Source organism: Chlorocebus sabaeus, chromosome 13 (assembly GCF_047675955.1).
Source record: "Chlorocebus sabaeus isolate Y175 chromosome 13, mChlSab1.0.hap1, whole genome shotgun sequence".
Lineage (NCBI taxonomy): Eukaryota > Metazoa > Chordata > Mammalia > Primates > Cercopithecidae > Chlorocebus > Chlorocebus sabaeus.
The window spans coordinates 11,058,824-11,069,392 of record NC_132916.1 but is presented as its reverse complement, the minus strand read 5'-3'; positions in this window follow the sequence as shown (position 1 = coordinate 11,069,392).

Below are 10,569 nucleotides of genomic sequence, written 5' to 3'. Positions count from 1 at the left end.
AGGAAGCCCTAGATCCCTTTTTCCTGGGTCTGAAAGTGAATTTTGTCAAGAAAATCTTTCCAATACCATAATGAATTTCCTTCTCCAACTGTTCAGCCTAGTAGTTGGCTCATAAGGTGAAAAGGAAATGGAAATGGAAAAGTAGCAAGACAGGCATTCCTCAGGGGCCCCGGGCCCCCAGCACGCAGACACTATTTCACAAAGTGTTGTGGGTGGTCAAAGGGAAAATAGAGCACAGGAAATAAAATTAAAGAAATAAAAGGATTACCATTTTATCACATCAGAGTTAGGAAAATATATTTTATTTCTTGATTTTGCTAAATGAAGTGCTTCCATAGCTAATGTTGTTAATTGCTTTTTTTCCTATTGATATTTCCATTCTGTGGATTAGTACTAGAATAGAGCTATGAAAGCAAATAAGTATGTATGTTGAATGTCAGAAAATGTTAAATATTTCTTCACATATCTTTATAAATATCTATCATAATTTATAAATATAATTAAATATAGAACTAAAAATAAAACTATCATTGGATCCAGCAACCCCACTACTGGGTATCTATCTGTACTAATCCGTTCTCACACTGCTGATAAAGACATACCCAAGACTGGATAATTTATAAAGAAAAAGAGGTTCAATGGACCCATAGTTCCATGTGACTGGGGAGGCCTCACAATCTCAGTCACATGGAACTATGGGTGGAAGGTGAAAGCCATGTCTTACATGGTGGCAGACAAAAGAGAACTTGTGCAGGGAAACTCCCCTTTATAAAACCATCTGATCTTGTGAGACTTATTCACTATCACGAGAACAGCACAGCAAAGACTCACCCCCATGATTCAATTACCTCCCACCAGGTCCCTTCCACAACAGGTGGGAATAATAGGAGCTACATTTCAAGATGAGATTTGGGTGGGGACACAGCCAAACCATGTCACTATCAAAAGGAAAATAAATCATTATATCAAAAAGATACCTGCACTAATATGTTTATCACAGCACTATTCACAGTAGCAAAGATGTAGCATCAACCTAAGTATCCATCAACAGATGATTGGATGAGGAAAATGTGGTATATACACACCATGAAATACTAGTCAGCCATAAAAAGGAATAAAATTGTGTCTTTTGCAGCAACATAGATGGAACTAGAGGCCATTATGCTTAGTGAAATAACTCAAACAGAAAGTCAAATGTTCTCATTTATAAGTGGGAGCTAAATAATGTGAACACACAAGCGTAGAGTGTGAAATAATTGACACTGGAGACTCAGAAGGGTAGGAAGAAGTGAAGGATGAGAAATTTCTTAATGCATACAATGTACATAATACAGGTGATGGTTTTACTAAAAGCCCAGACTTCACCACTACACCATATATCCATGAAACAAAGCTACACTTATGCCCCTTAAATTTATACAAATAAAAAACATACATTCATTATGTCATTATAAATATTAGCATATTTATAAGTTATTATTTATAAATTAATGTTATAATTATATCATGTTTATTGATTAATAATTCGATATTAATTTTAAGTATTCATGACATCTTTATAAATATTAACATACTAATTTTAAAATAAGAGGAGTAGAGAAATAGAAAAATATGACTGAGGGCACATCAGAGGCTTCCCCTATTTCCAGAGAGGAAAAAAATTGAGCAAATAGGAATAAGGAAGAAGGAGGGTGGGTAGCGGGGTGGAAAGAAGCAAGCTCCAAGTCGTTTTGTTCTCCTGGCGTCATCTCAGCTGATGGCAGCAGCCAACTTCTCATTCAATGTCATTCTCTATCAGCCCAGGCAGGGCCAGTGCATTTCCCCTAGAGGATCATCTTCTCTTGGGAATAGTTCATATTTCAATGCAAAAAAAAAAAGTGATTGTTTATCTCTCAAAATATGAACAAAGAAAAACTAAGGGTGGGAACAGAAATTTGCAAATGAAAGCCAGATTGCAGCCTCTTAAGTTTTCAGAGGATGATATCATCACCATGCTATGTACTAACAAGCTCTTGACTATCAGTACTATTTCCATTCTTGTAATTACAGCAATCTCTTCAAGCTATCAGAGCTGTGAACCCCTGATCCCAGTGGGGCTGCAGAGTCACTACCTTCCAGCAGAAAATCCACATGCCTATAGACAAAACAAGCAAATAAAGTGCTATATGTACCACTGTTTTCAAATATATGTAAACACTTTGTAAATAATAAAATATAAGGTTATGTAAGGCATTACTAAAATTAATCTGTTTTTATCTTTACATTTTTTTCTGAGTGATTCAACATAAAAAGTATAACTACAAAGCAGATACACTGGAAATGTCATATTTACTTTCTTTAACTCAGCTTAATTCCAGTTCTGAGTTCCCATCCCTCTGCACAGGCGGGAAATTCAAATTGTTTTTTCCCAAGTTCCCCTCACTCAGATGCAGTGCCAGTGTTCCCTCATCAGTTCTCACTCATTCTCCCCAGAGGTTTCATCAGATGCAGAACTCGTCAGTGAGTCTGGGTAGCAGATGACTGGGGTCCAGCCCCACTGGATGCAGCTGGCAGCTTCTAAGGGTATGCACCTGTTAGGGCCAGCACCACAGAGCTCCGAGCTCCTGCCAGTCTCCTGAACTCTCCCTACTGTAGGCTTCAAATAAGAAGGAAATAAACTACATATGGGAAGAAACTCAACATGTCTATCAATTATGTACTATCATCTTTTATCAGTTAGGATCTAATTAGGAGACAAAAGAAACCACACAAGAGTTTTAACAGGGAAAGTTTAATATAAAGAAATGTTAATTATAACAGAGGATTAACTACATCCTAGAGATAAATAAAACATAGGGACAAAGAAGGGGTTTAATAAATATTTCACTGAAAATTTGACTGAGTGTCATATATGAGTTTTTGTCATTCATAGAGGTAAGGAGAACTTTAAAGAATCCCCAAGGGATGAAAAAGAGTCCTCAATGAAAAAACAAAGGTAAAAAGGAGAGGACCCACCTCTCCAAGGCTGGGATTCAGATCTCACTGGAAGTGGTGTGCTTGCAGCCCACAGGATGGTGGAGAAACTCACTGGGTTTTCCTGAGCCAGAACCAGTCCACCAGGGCTAGGCAGAGGGTGGCAGACAGAGTAACATGAGCTGGGATTGGCAGGCTAGAAGCCTCCCACTGGCTGCTGGTGGTCCAAGCTATGGGCAAGAAGCTGCAGCTGGGACTGGCAATCAGGAAACACCCTGCTAGGGTGAAGGAGGCTCAAGGCTTAGCAGCTGACCACTAAGGTGCCTGCTAGACTCACTGAGAATCTGCCTGTTAGGGATGCCCCTGAACCTTAATGAAGGTGGGCACCACTGGATGTCCTCCATTCATGCCACAGGCTGCCACAGTAGGATTTAAAAGAAACAAACAGACAAAACCAGAACACTGGAACCTGGAAGTGATGCCCATTCTTCTTTACTGTCCATCTAGCGCCCTCTGCTGACAAAGTTTAACACCATGCCAACTGCAAAGGAGAGATACAAGGACCAGCTCTATTACCATAGAGCAGGCAATGAAGGGTGGGGTTAGAGCTGAGAGGCCATAAATAGGTAACTGGCACACTTACAAAGAGATCTAAAAATGTCTTGTGTTGCAAACAAATCCTCATGTTCAAAGTATTCATTATAGACTTTCCATCCTATTGTCTATGTCTGAGGTCAGGGCCCCAGCTCCGGTGGACATAATCTCTGTGAACCACCACCTTGTCTCAGAAAGACCTACACCACAGACTCCTATTTTCTTTTCCAGGACCCAGTCCTCATCCCACTCTTCTCCCAGGGACCAGCTTGTTACATGGACCAGATGCCCAAGAACCCAACATATTTAACAAATATGCAACTTGAGGATTAAAAGGCAAAGACAAAAAAGTTAATACATGACACTTAATCAAACTTTCAGTGAAATATTTATTATACCCCCTTTCTGGTACAGTTACTCTATAAATATAATTTCCAAAAGTAACTTACATGCTGGGATGTATGCTTCTCTGGCAAGACATAAAATTGAATTATGTTAAACCACTGCAGCCATCTACAAAGAACGTACTTCATCATTACATATTATGCATCCACATACCCAAATGTATCATATTAGTTCTAATGGAAATAAAGTAAATTTTTGGCACATTTTATAATTTGAATTAAATGTCTCCACGGAATTATAAAATGCTTAGAAATTTTATTCAGAGATATAAATATTGCAAATAAAGAGAAAAAATTCACAAATGATACAGTCCTATGCCACAAAGGGCAGAAAGCGAGATTTTAAAGTCAGAATTAACAAAATTTTTCAATGAAGTGGTAAGAAAAACATTTAAACTATTTTCCCATATATCAGCAAAAAACATTAAGATGTAATGAAAAAAGACATTATATTATTAAAGTATCAGTAATGGTAAATACTTAAAAAGAGCTCTATAACTTTTGCAAGAATAACTAGCACCCAAAGGGCATTGGCAAGACGACAGGGCTTGAACCAGTGCCTGAAACATAGCAGACTCACCAAAACGTTTACTGCATTGACTGAAACTGAAAACTTAAGACATTTTGGCAAACCGACTTTTATTTACCCAATCATCTTTAAAGATAAGCAGAGTTGGCTGGGCAATTGTGGCTCATGCCGGTAATCCCAGCACTTTGGGAGGCCAAGGCGGGTGGATCACGAGGTCAGGAGTTCAAGACTAGCCTGGCCAACATGGTGGAGCTTCGTCTCTACTAAAAACACAAAAATTAGCCGGGCGTGGTGGCGGGCGCCTGTAGTCCCAGCTACTCGGGAGGCTGAGGCAGGAGAATTGCTTGAATCCGGGAGGCAGAGGTTACAGTGAGCTGAGATCGCACCACTGCACTCCAGCCTGGGTGACAGAGCGAGACTCTATCTCAAAAAAAAAAAAAAAAAAAAAAAAGGATACGCAGAGCTAACCTTTAGTAAATATGGCATCTGCAAAGTTTTGTCCATGAGGATCTATGCTTGACAATGTTGTTAGGGGCTGGCTCCCTTTGACAAAGGAGAAGTACGTGTGGCACGTGACTGAAATAGCACGTGTGCAAATGTTGAGTGGAATGCCACCTCACAGCCCAAAAAGGCCAGGGCAATTGCCTGGGCTGAGTATATGAGTTGGGATGTGGGGAGGGCGTGCAGGAATCTTTATAAAGCTAGGAAGGAAATCAGGCTTGGGGGGCATTGTGGAAGCTGATGGAAAGCCCGTCGAATGAGAAGCTGTGCGCTTCTGTCTGCAGCAGCACAAGAGGCAGGGCCACTCACCTGTTAGGACTGAGAAAAGCATCTAGATGCACTGACACGGTGTGCAGTGGGCAGGCTTGTCCAGAGTGTGGGTAAAACCCGAGGCTCCTCAAAGCTTCGCCAGTCTATGGGTGCAAACAAGACCACATTGATTGTAAGAATTCCAAGTCGCGCGGGGGCTGGCCTACACTTCCTGACACAACACTGGCCCCCACTGCCCATCTCCAAGTCCCACCAACCCCCTCAGCCGGCCCCCAGCCCTGCCCACCCACACAGATGTCCCCCTCACCCCCAGGCTTCATATTTCCTGGGGTCCCCTCGGGGTCTGTCACATGTGCCATGAAACGCCCACCCCTCCCCTGCACATTGGTTGATGCCCGGAAGCAGCTCTCGCCTTCAGTGATGGAGATGCGCAATCCTGCTTCCCCTCCTGCGGAAGGTGAGCGTTCTCCCAGACGCAGGCAAACATGCTGGCCTCGCATCTCCCGTCGTCAGTTTGCCAACATACCCAGGCCCCAGTGGGGTCAAGGTTCAGATTCTATCCCAGGAGGCACCTCTTTGGTGGGGGACTCCGTGAAAGACTGAAGGGATTGACTTCTCTCCCCCAACCCCACCCACAGCCGTCAGCGGCTGCCCTCTTCTGCATTCTTTGATCAGTGAAAGAAGTACAATCTGAATCTTGTAGGAAGCCTTACACACACGCAACTGTCAGACACCCCTCCAGCTACCCGCTTCCAGCTTGGTGGCCATCCTTAGGCCCCTCCTACATAAAATTCTGGCATCTCTGCCTCCCAGGCATCCCGACCCCCACCACAAAGGCTTCTATGGGGCCCATCCTGTTTGGTGATAAATTTGTAGGAACACATCTCCAGCTTTCCAAGATTCCAGCCAGGACCCCGAGCACCTACAGCATAATGCCCCACCAGCCACTACCAGATACTTTCTGAAAGAGCAGGTAGGCAGGAAAGCAACTACCTCCCAAACTCTTGCTCCCTTTCTAATGCTATTTCTAAGGCGAACCTTAGAAGAAAAAGAATTTTATAATCATAAAGAGCTGGAAAAGAGAATGAATATTTAAAGGATAAGAATGTCTCAAGAATGACTCATATGTAAATTTTCATTTGACCTTTTTTTCAGAGACATACCCTCTATTTACAGCAAGAGGAATTAGGCAATAGGTCATCTGGATTTGATCCAAAGTGAGGACCTGGGTTACTTGGACAGGTTTTTCGTTAGATTCAAGTTTTTTGGATCATTTTTCATTTTGGGGGGATGAGTTGGTTGGTGGGTCGGTGGGTTAGTTAGCTGGTATTTTAAATCGTGGAGGCTAGTTTAGTTTTGACAGAACAACCATGCTCATGGGTGCTAGTTTTACAAAACAAACAAACAAACAAACAAAAAAACCAGTGACTCAGGACTCAGGGCTCAGAAGGGAACATAAATATATCCACCCACCTCTCAAACTTCTAGCACAGACATTAAGGGATTATTTTCTCTTGAAACATCCTAAAAAACAAAAAAGAAAAGAAGGGATGGATGGAGGGAGAGAGAGAGGGAGGGAAAAAAGGAGAGAGAGAAAAGAGAAAGGAAAATAAAGAAAAGGAAGACAGAGAGAATGAGAGTATTGGTTTGTGAGGGGCTTTTTTAGATAGGAGTGGGGAGACTTCTTTTAAAAATCATTAAAATATGCATATATTCCAAAAGCATAAACAGATGTTGGAGGAAGATTAAGAATTTAGCAATTTACTATTTTGAAACTTTAATCCTGTCTATACAAGGCTTCTGGAGAGTGGGGGAGGAGGGAGAGAGAGAGAAAGAGAGAGAGAGAGAGAATTGGATCTAAATTCAGAATAGGCAGCTGGGTGGCATGGCCAGAACATTAAAATAAAAGTGGGGTTTGTTCTAAACACACAGAAAATGTTTAGAATAATAGAATTATACTCAGCAAAGAAATTAGAGCACAGCTGTTACATATTCATATTTGAAACACATTACTGCTTTGCGGTTTACTTTTTACTGGACTTTATACATTGTGAAACCCAGGATTAATTGCCATTCTACTTGACAATGATTTTGTTCTTTTGTTAAAACACAGGCAGCTTTTGCTCATAGAGAAGTTCTCAACAACGCAGTCAGCTCCTGAAAGTTGATCATAACCTCACTGGCTCCAGTACAACACAGTGTATCAAGCATTTAACTAGAAAAGCAAGTTTCTTTGTCCGTAATCCTTCTACTGAAGCTGAGTAAAGTGGAAAAATAATAGTACTACCTCTTAAGGTTGTTGTGAGGATGAAATGGGTTATCAGCTGTGCAGCAAATGCCTCTGTGGCCCACACATAATAGGCACCCAATAAACGCTAGCTCTAACCTCACTTCTCCTGTGTGGCTACTCTATTTCAAAATTCTTCAAGACCATTCACAGCATTTTCCAACACTTCCTACAAAAGCAGAAAATCTCAGCAATCAGAAGTTACAAAATCTCTTTTTTAGTAATTTTTTTAACTTTTTTTGAGACAGTGTCCCACCTCAGCCCCCTAAGTAGCTGGGACTGCAGGCATGTGCCACGATGCCAGGCTTTTGTTTGTTTGTTTTTTGGTAAAAAAAAAAAAAAAAAAAAAAAAAGGAGGCCTCACTACTTTGCCCAGGCTAGTCTCAAACTCCTGACCTCAAATGATCCTCCTGCCTTGGCCTCCCAAAGTGCTGGGATTGCAGGCATGAGCCACTGCATCTGGCCATCATCCTAAAATGTCACATATCCCATAGAAAAGTGAAAAGTCTACCATAAAGGAGAGCTTTAAGCAATGTACATGCACAAGTATCTGTAAGCAAATCATCCAGAAGAAAATATCAAGCAACTGTCTAATAAACTGTTCCTAAACTCCATCACATTTATCTCAAGCATCGAAAAGGAAAATTATTTTTTTCTAAAAGAAAATAGCTTTTTTGAAAATAAACCTTCCAACAAAAGTCTCCTATTTTTAGTAGAGGCGGGGTTTCACCACGTTGGCCAGGCTGGTCTCAAACTCCTGACCTCAGGTGATTTACCCACCTCTGCCTCCCAATGTGCTGGGATGACAAGTGTGAGCCACAGTGTCCAGCTAAATTCTTAATTTAAAAAAAAAGAAAAGCAGTAAACTCTCCTTACAGTTATCCAATGAAATAAGCTAAGACATCTGAAAGACATATTGTCTTAACATGTTTTGTGCTACTATAACAGAATACCACAGACTGGGTAATTTCAAAAGAAAAGGAATTCATTTTTTTAGTTCTGGAACCTGGGAAATCCAATATCAAGGTACCAGCATCTGGCAAGAGCCTTCTTGCTGTGTCAGCCTATGGTAAAAGGGCAAAGAAAGGGTGAGAGGAGAGCAAGAGGGGACTGAACTCACCTTTTTATAAGGAACTCATTCCCACAATAATGGCATTAATCCATTTATGAAGGCGGTGCCCACATGACCCAAACACCTTCCATTAGGCCTCACTTCCCATAACCACTGCATTGGGAATCAAATTTGCAACACCTGAACTTTGGGGGACACGTTCAAATCATAGCAGATACACTGAAATTTCTCTTGCATTTGCACAAATCTCTTCTATTTACCCAGGGGAATGTTTCTCTCACATGGGCCATTAACATGTGAGGAAGAAAAAGGAAAGAAAACAATAAATGCATAAGTTGAAACAAAACGTATAATGTAGAAATGCAAATATTTGAAAGTCTGCTGCATTTAAAAAGCTGTATTGTGTATAGATGGAGATTTTTCTTTACTCCACTTTCTCCTCACCAATATGTGATGCAATATTTTTCATTCAATGTTCACAAAGTAATTTATCATCAGATTGTCAAGTCCTTCACCAGCCTACCATGAGGAATTTGCAACTACACATTCTGAATTTGGAGAATCTTATAAACCTATGACAGGAGACTATGATCATAAGAGCAAAGAGAGAGCTTAGATTTAAGCCAACCAGGGGAATGCACAAAAACACCTTAGACATCACGTCACTGTGCTTCAGAGCCTCTACCTCCTCCAGCTCTTCAGATGCTCCCAAATCTTCTTCCTCTTTGTGGTATTTTTCTTAACTGATTTAAAATATGAAAGAAATATTACAGCTTTTTACAATATTTAAAATAGAAAAAAATGAAAGAACTTGAATACACAAAAATTGAAAAGTCGTTAAATTACAGTTCACCACCCCAGTTGAGTACTAGGAAGACATTTAAAATGATGGTGATTGATGCAGTTTGGATATTTGCCTCCTCCAAATATCATGTGGAAACATAATCCCCAATGTTAGAGGTGGGGCCTGGTGGGAGGTGTGTGGGTCATGGGGGCAGATTCCTCATGAATGGCATGGCGTCATCCCCTTGGTGATGGGTTCTCACTCTATTAGTTCACATGAGAGCTGGTAGTTTAAAAGAGCCTAGCACCTCCTCCCCTCTCTCTTGCTCCTTCTTTCACCATGGATATGCCCAGCTTCCCCCTTTGCCTTCCACCATGATTGTGAGCTTCTTGAGCCTTCACCAGAAGCAGATGCTGGAGCTCTGCTTCTTGTGCATCCTGCAGAACCATGAGCCAAATAAACCTCTTTTCTTTATAAATTACCCAGTCACGGGTGTTCCTTTATAGCAAAGCAAAATGGACTAATACAGTGATAAAGACTATGGAAAGTGGGTAAATCAGAGCACCTTACACTTGGGATGTGTGATGGCCATAGTCTGGAAACATAGACAAATTAACATAATAAATGATACACTGATATTCCATTATCATACATGAGGTATGAAATAACCTCACATGTTATGTTCACTTTGTTTCCTGTCACCATGATATGCAATCGATCACAGTGGACACAGTGCTAAGGCTGCATTTCCACCTGTCCCTGCAGCAGTGATGCACTGCTTCAGATGATTTCTGTCTGATTTTTATGATGAAACCTGTCCTGGGCACAGTGGCTCACATCTGTAATCCCAGCACTTTGGGAGGCCAAGGCAAGAGAATCACTTGAGCCTGGGAGTTTGAGATCAGCCTGAGAAACATGGTGAAATTCTGTGTCTACAAAATATACATATTTTTATAATTAAAATATGTGGCATGGTGGCACGTGCCTATAGTCCGAGCTACTCAGGAGGCTAAGGTGAGAGGATCACGTGAGCCCAGGAGGTTAAGGATGCAGTGAGCCACGATTGTGCCACTGCACTCCTGCCCAGATAATAAAGTGAGACCTTGCCTCAAACCAAAAAATCAAAGTAAAATTAAATTAACTAAAATTTTAAAAACCTGTGCTTTTAGCACATTC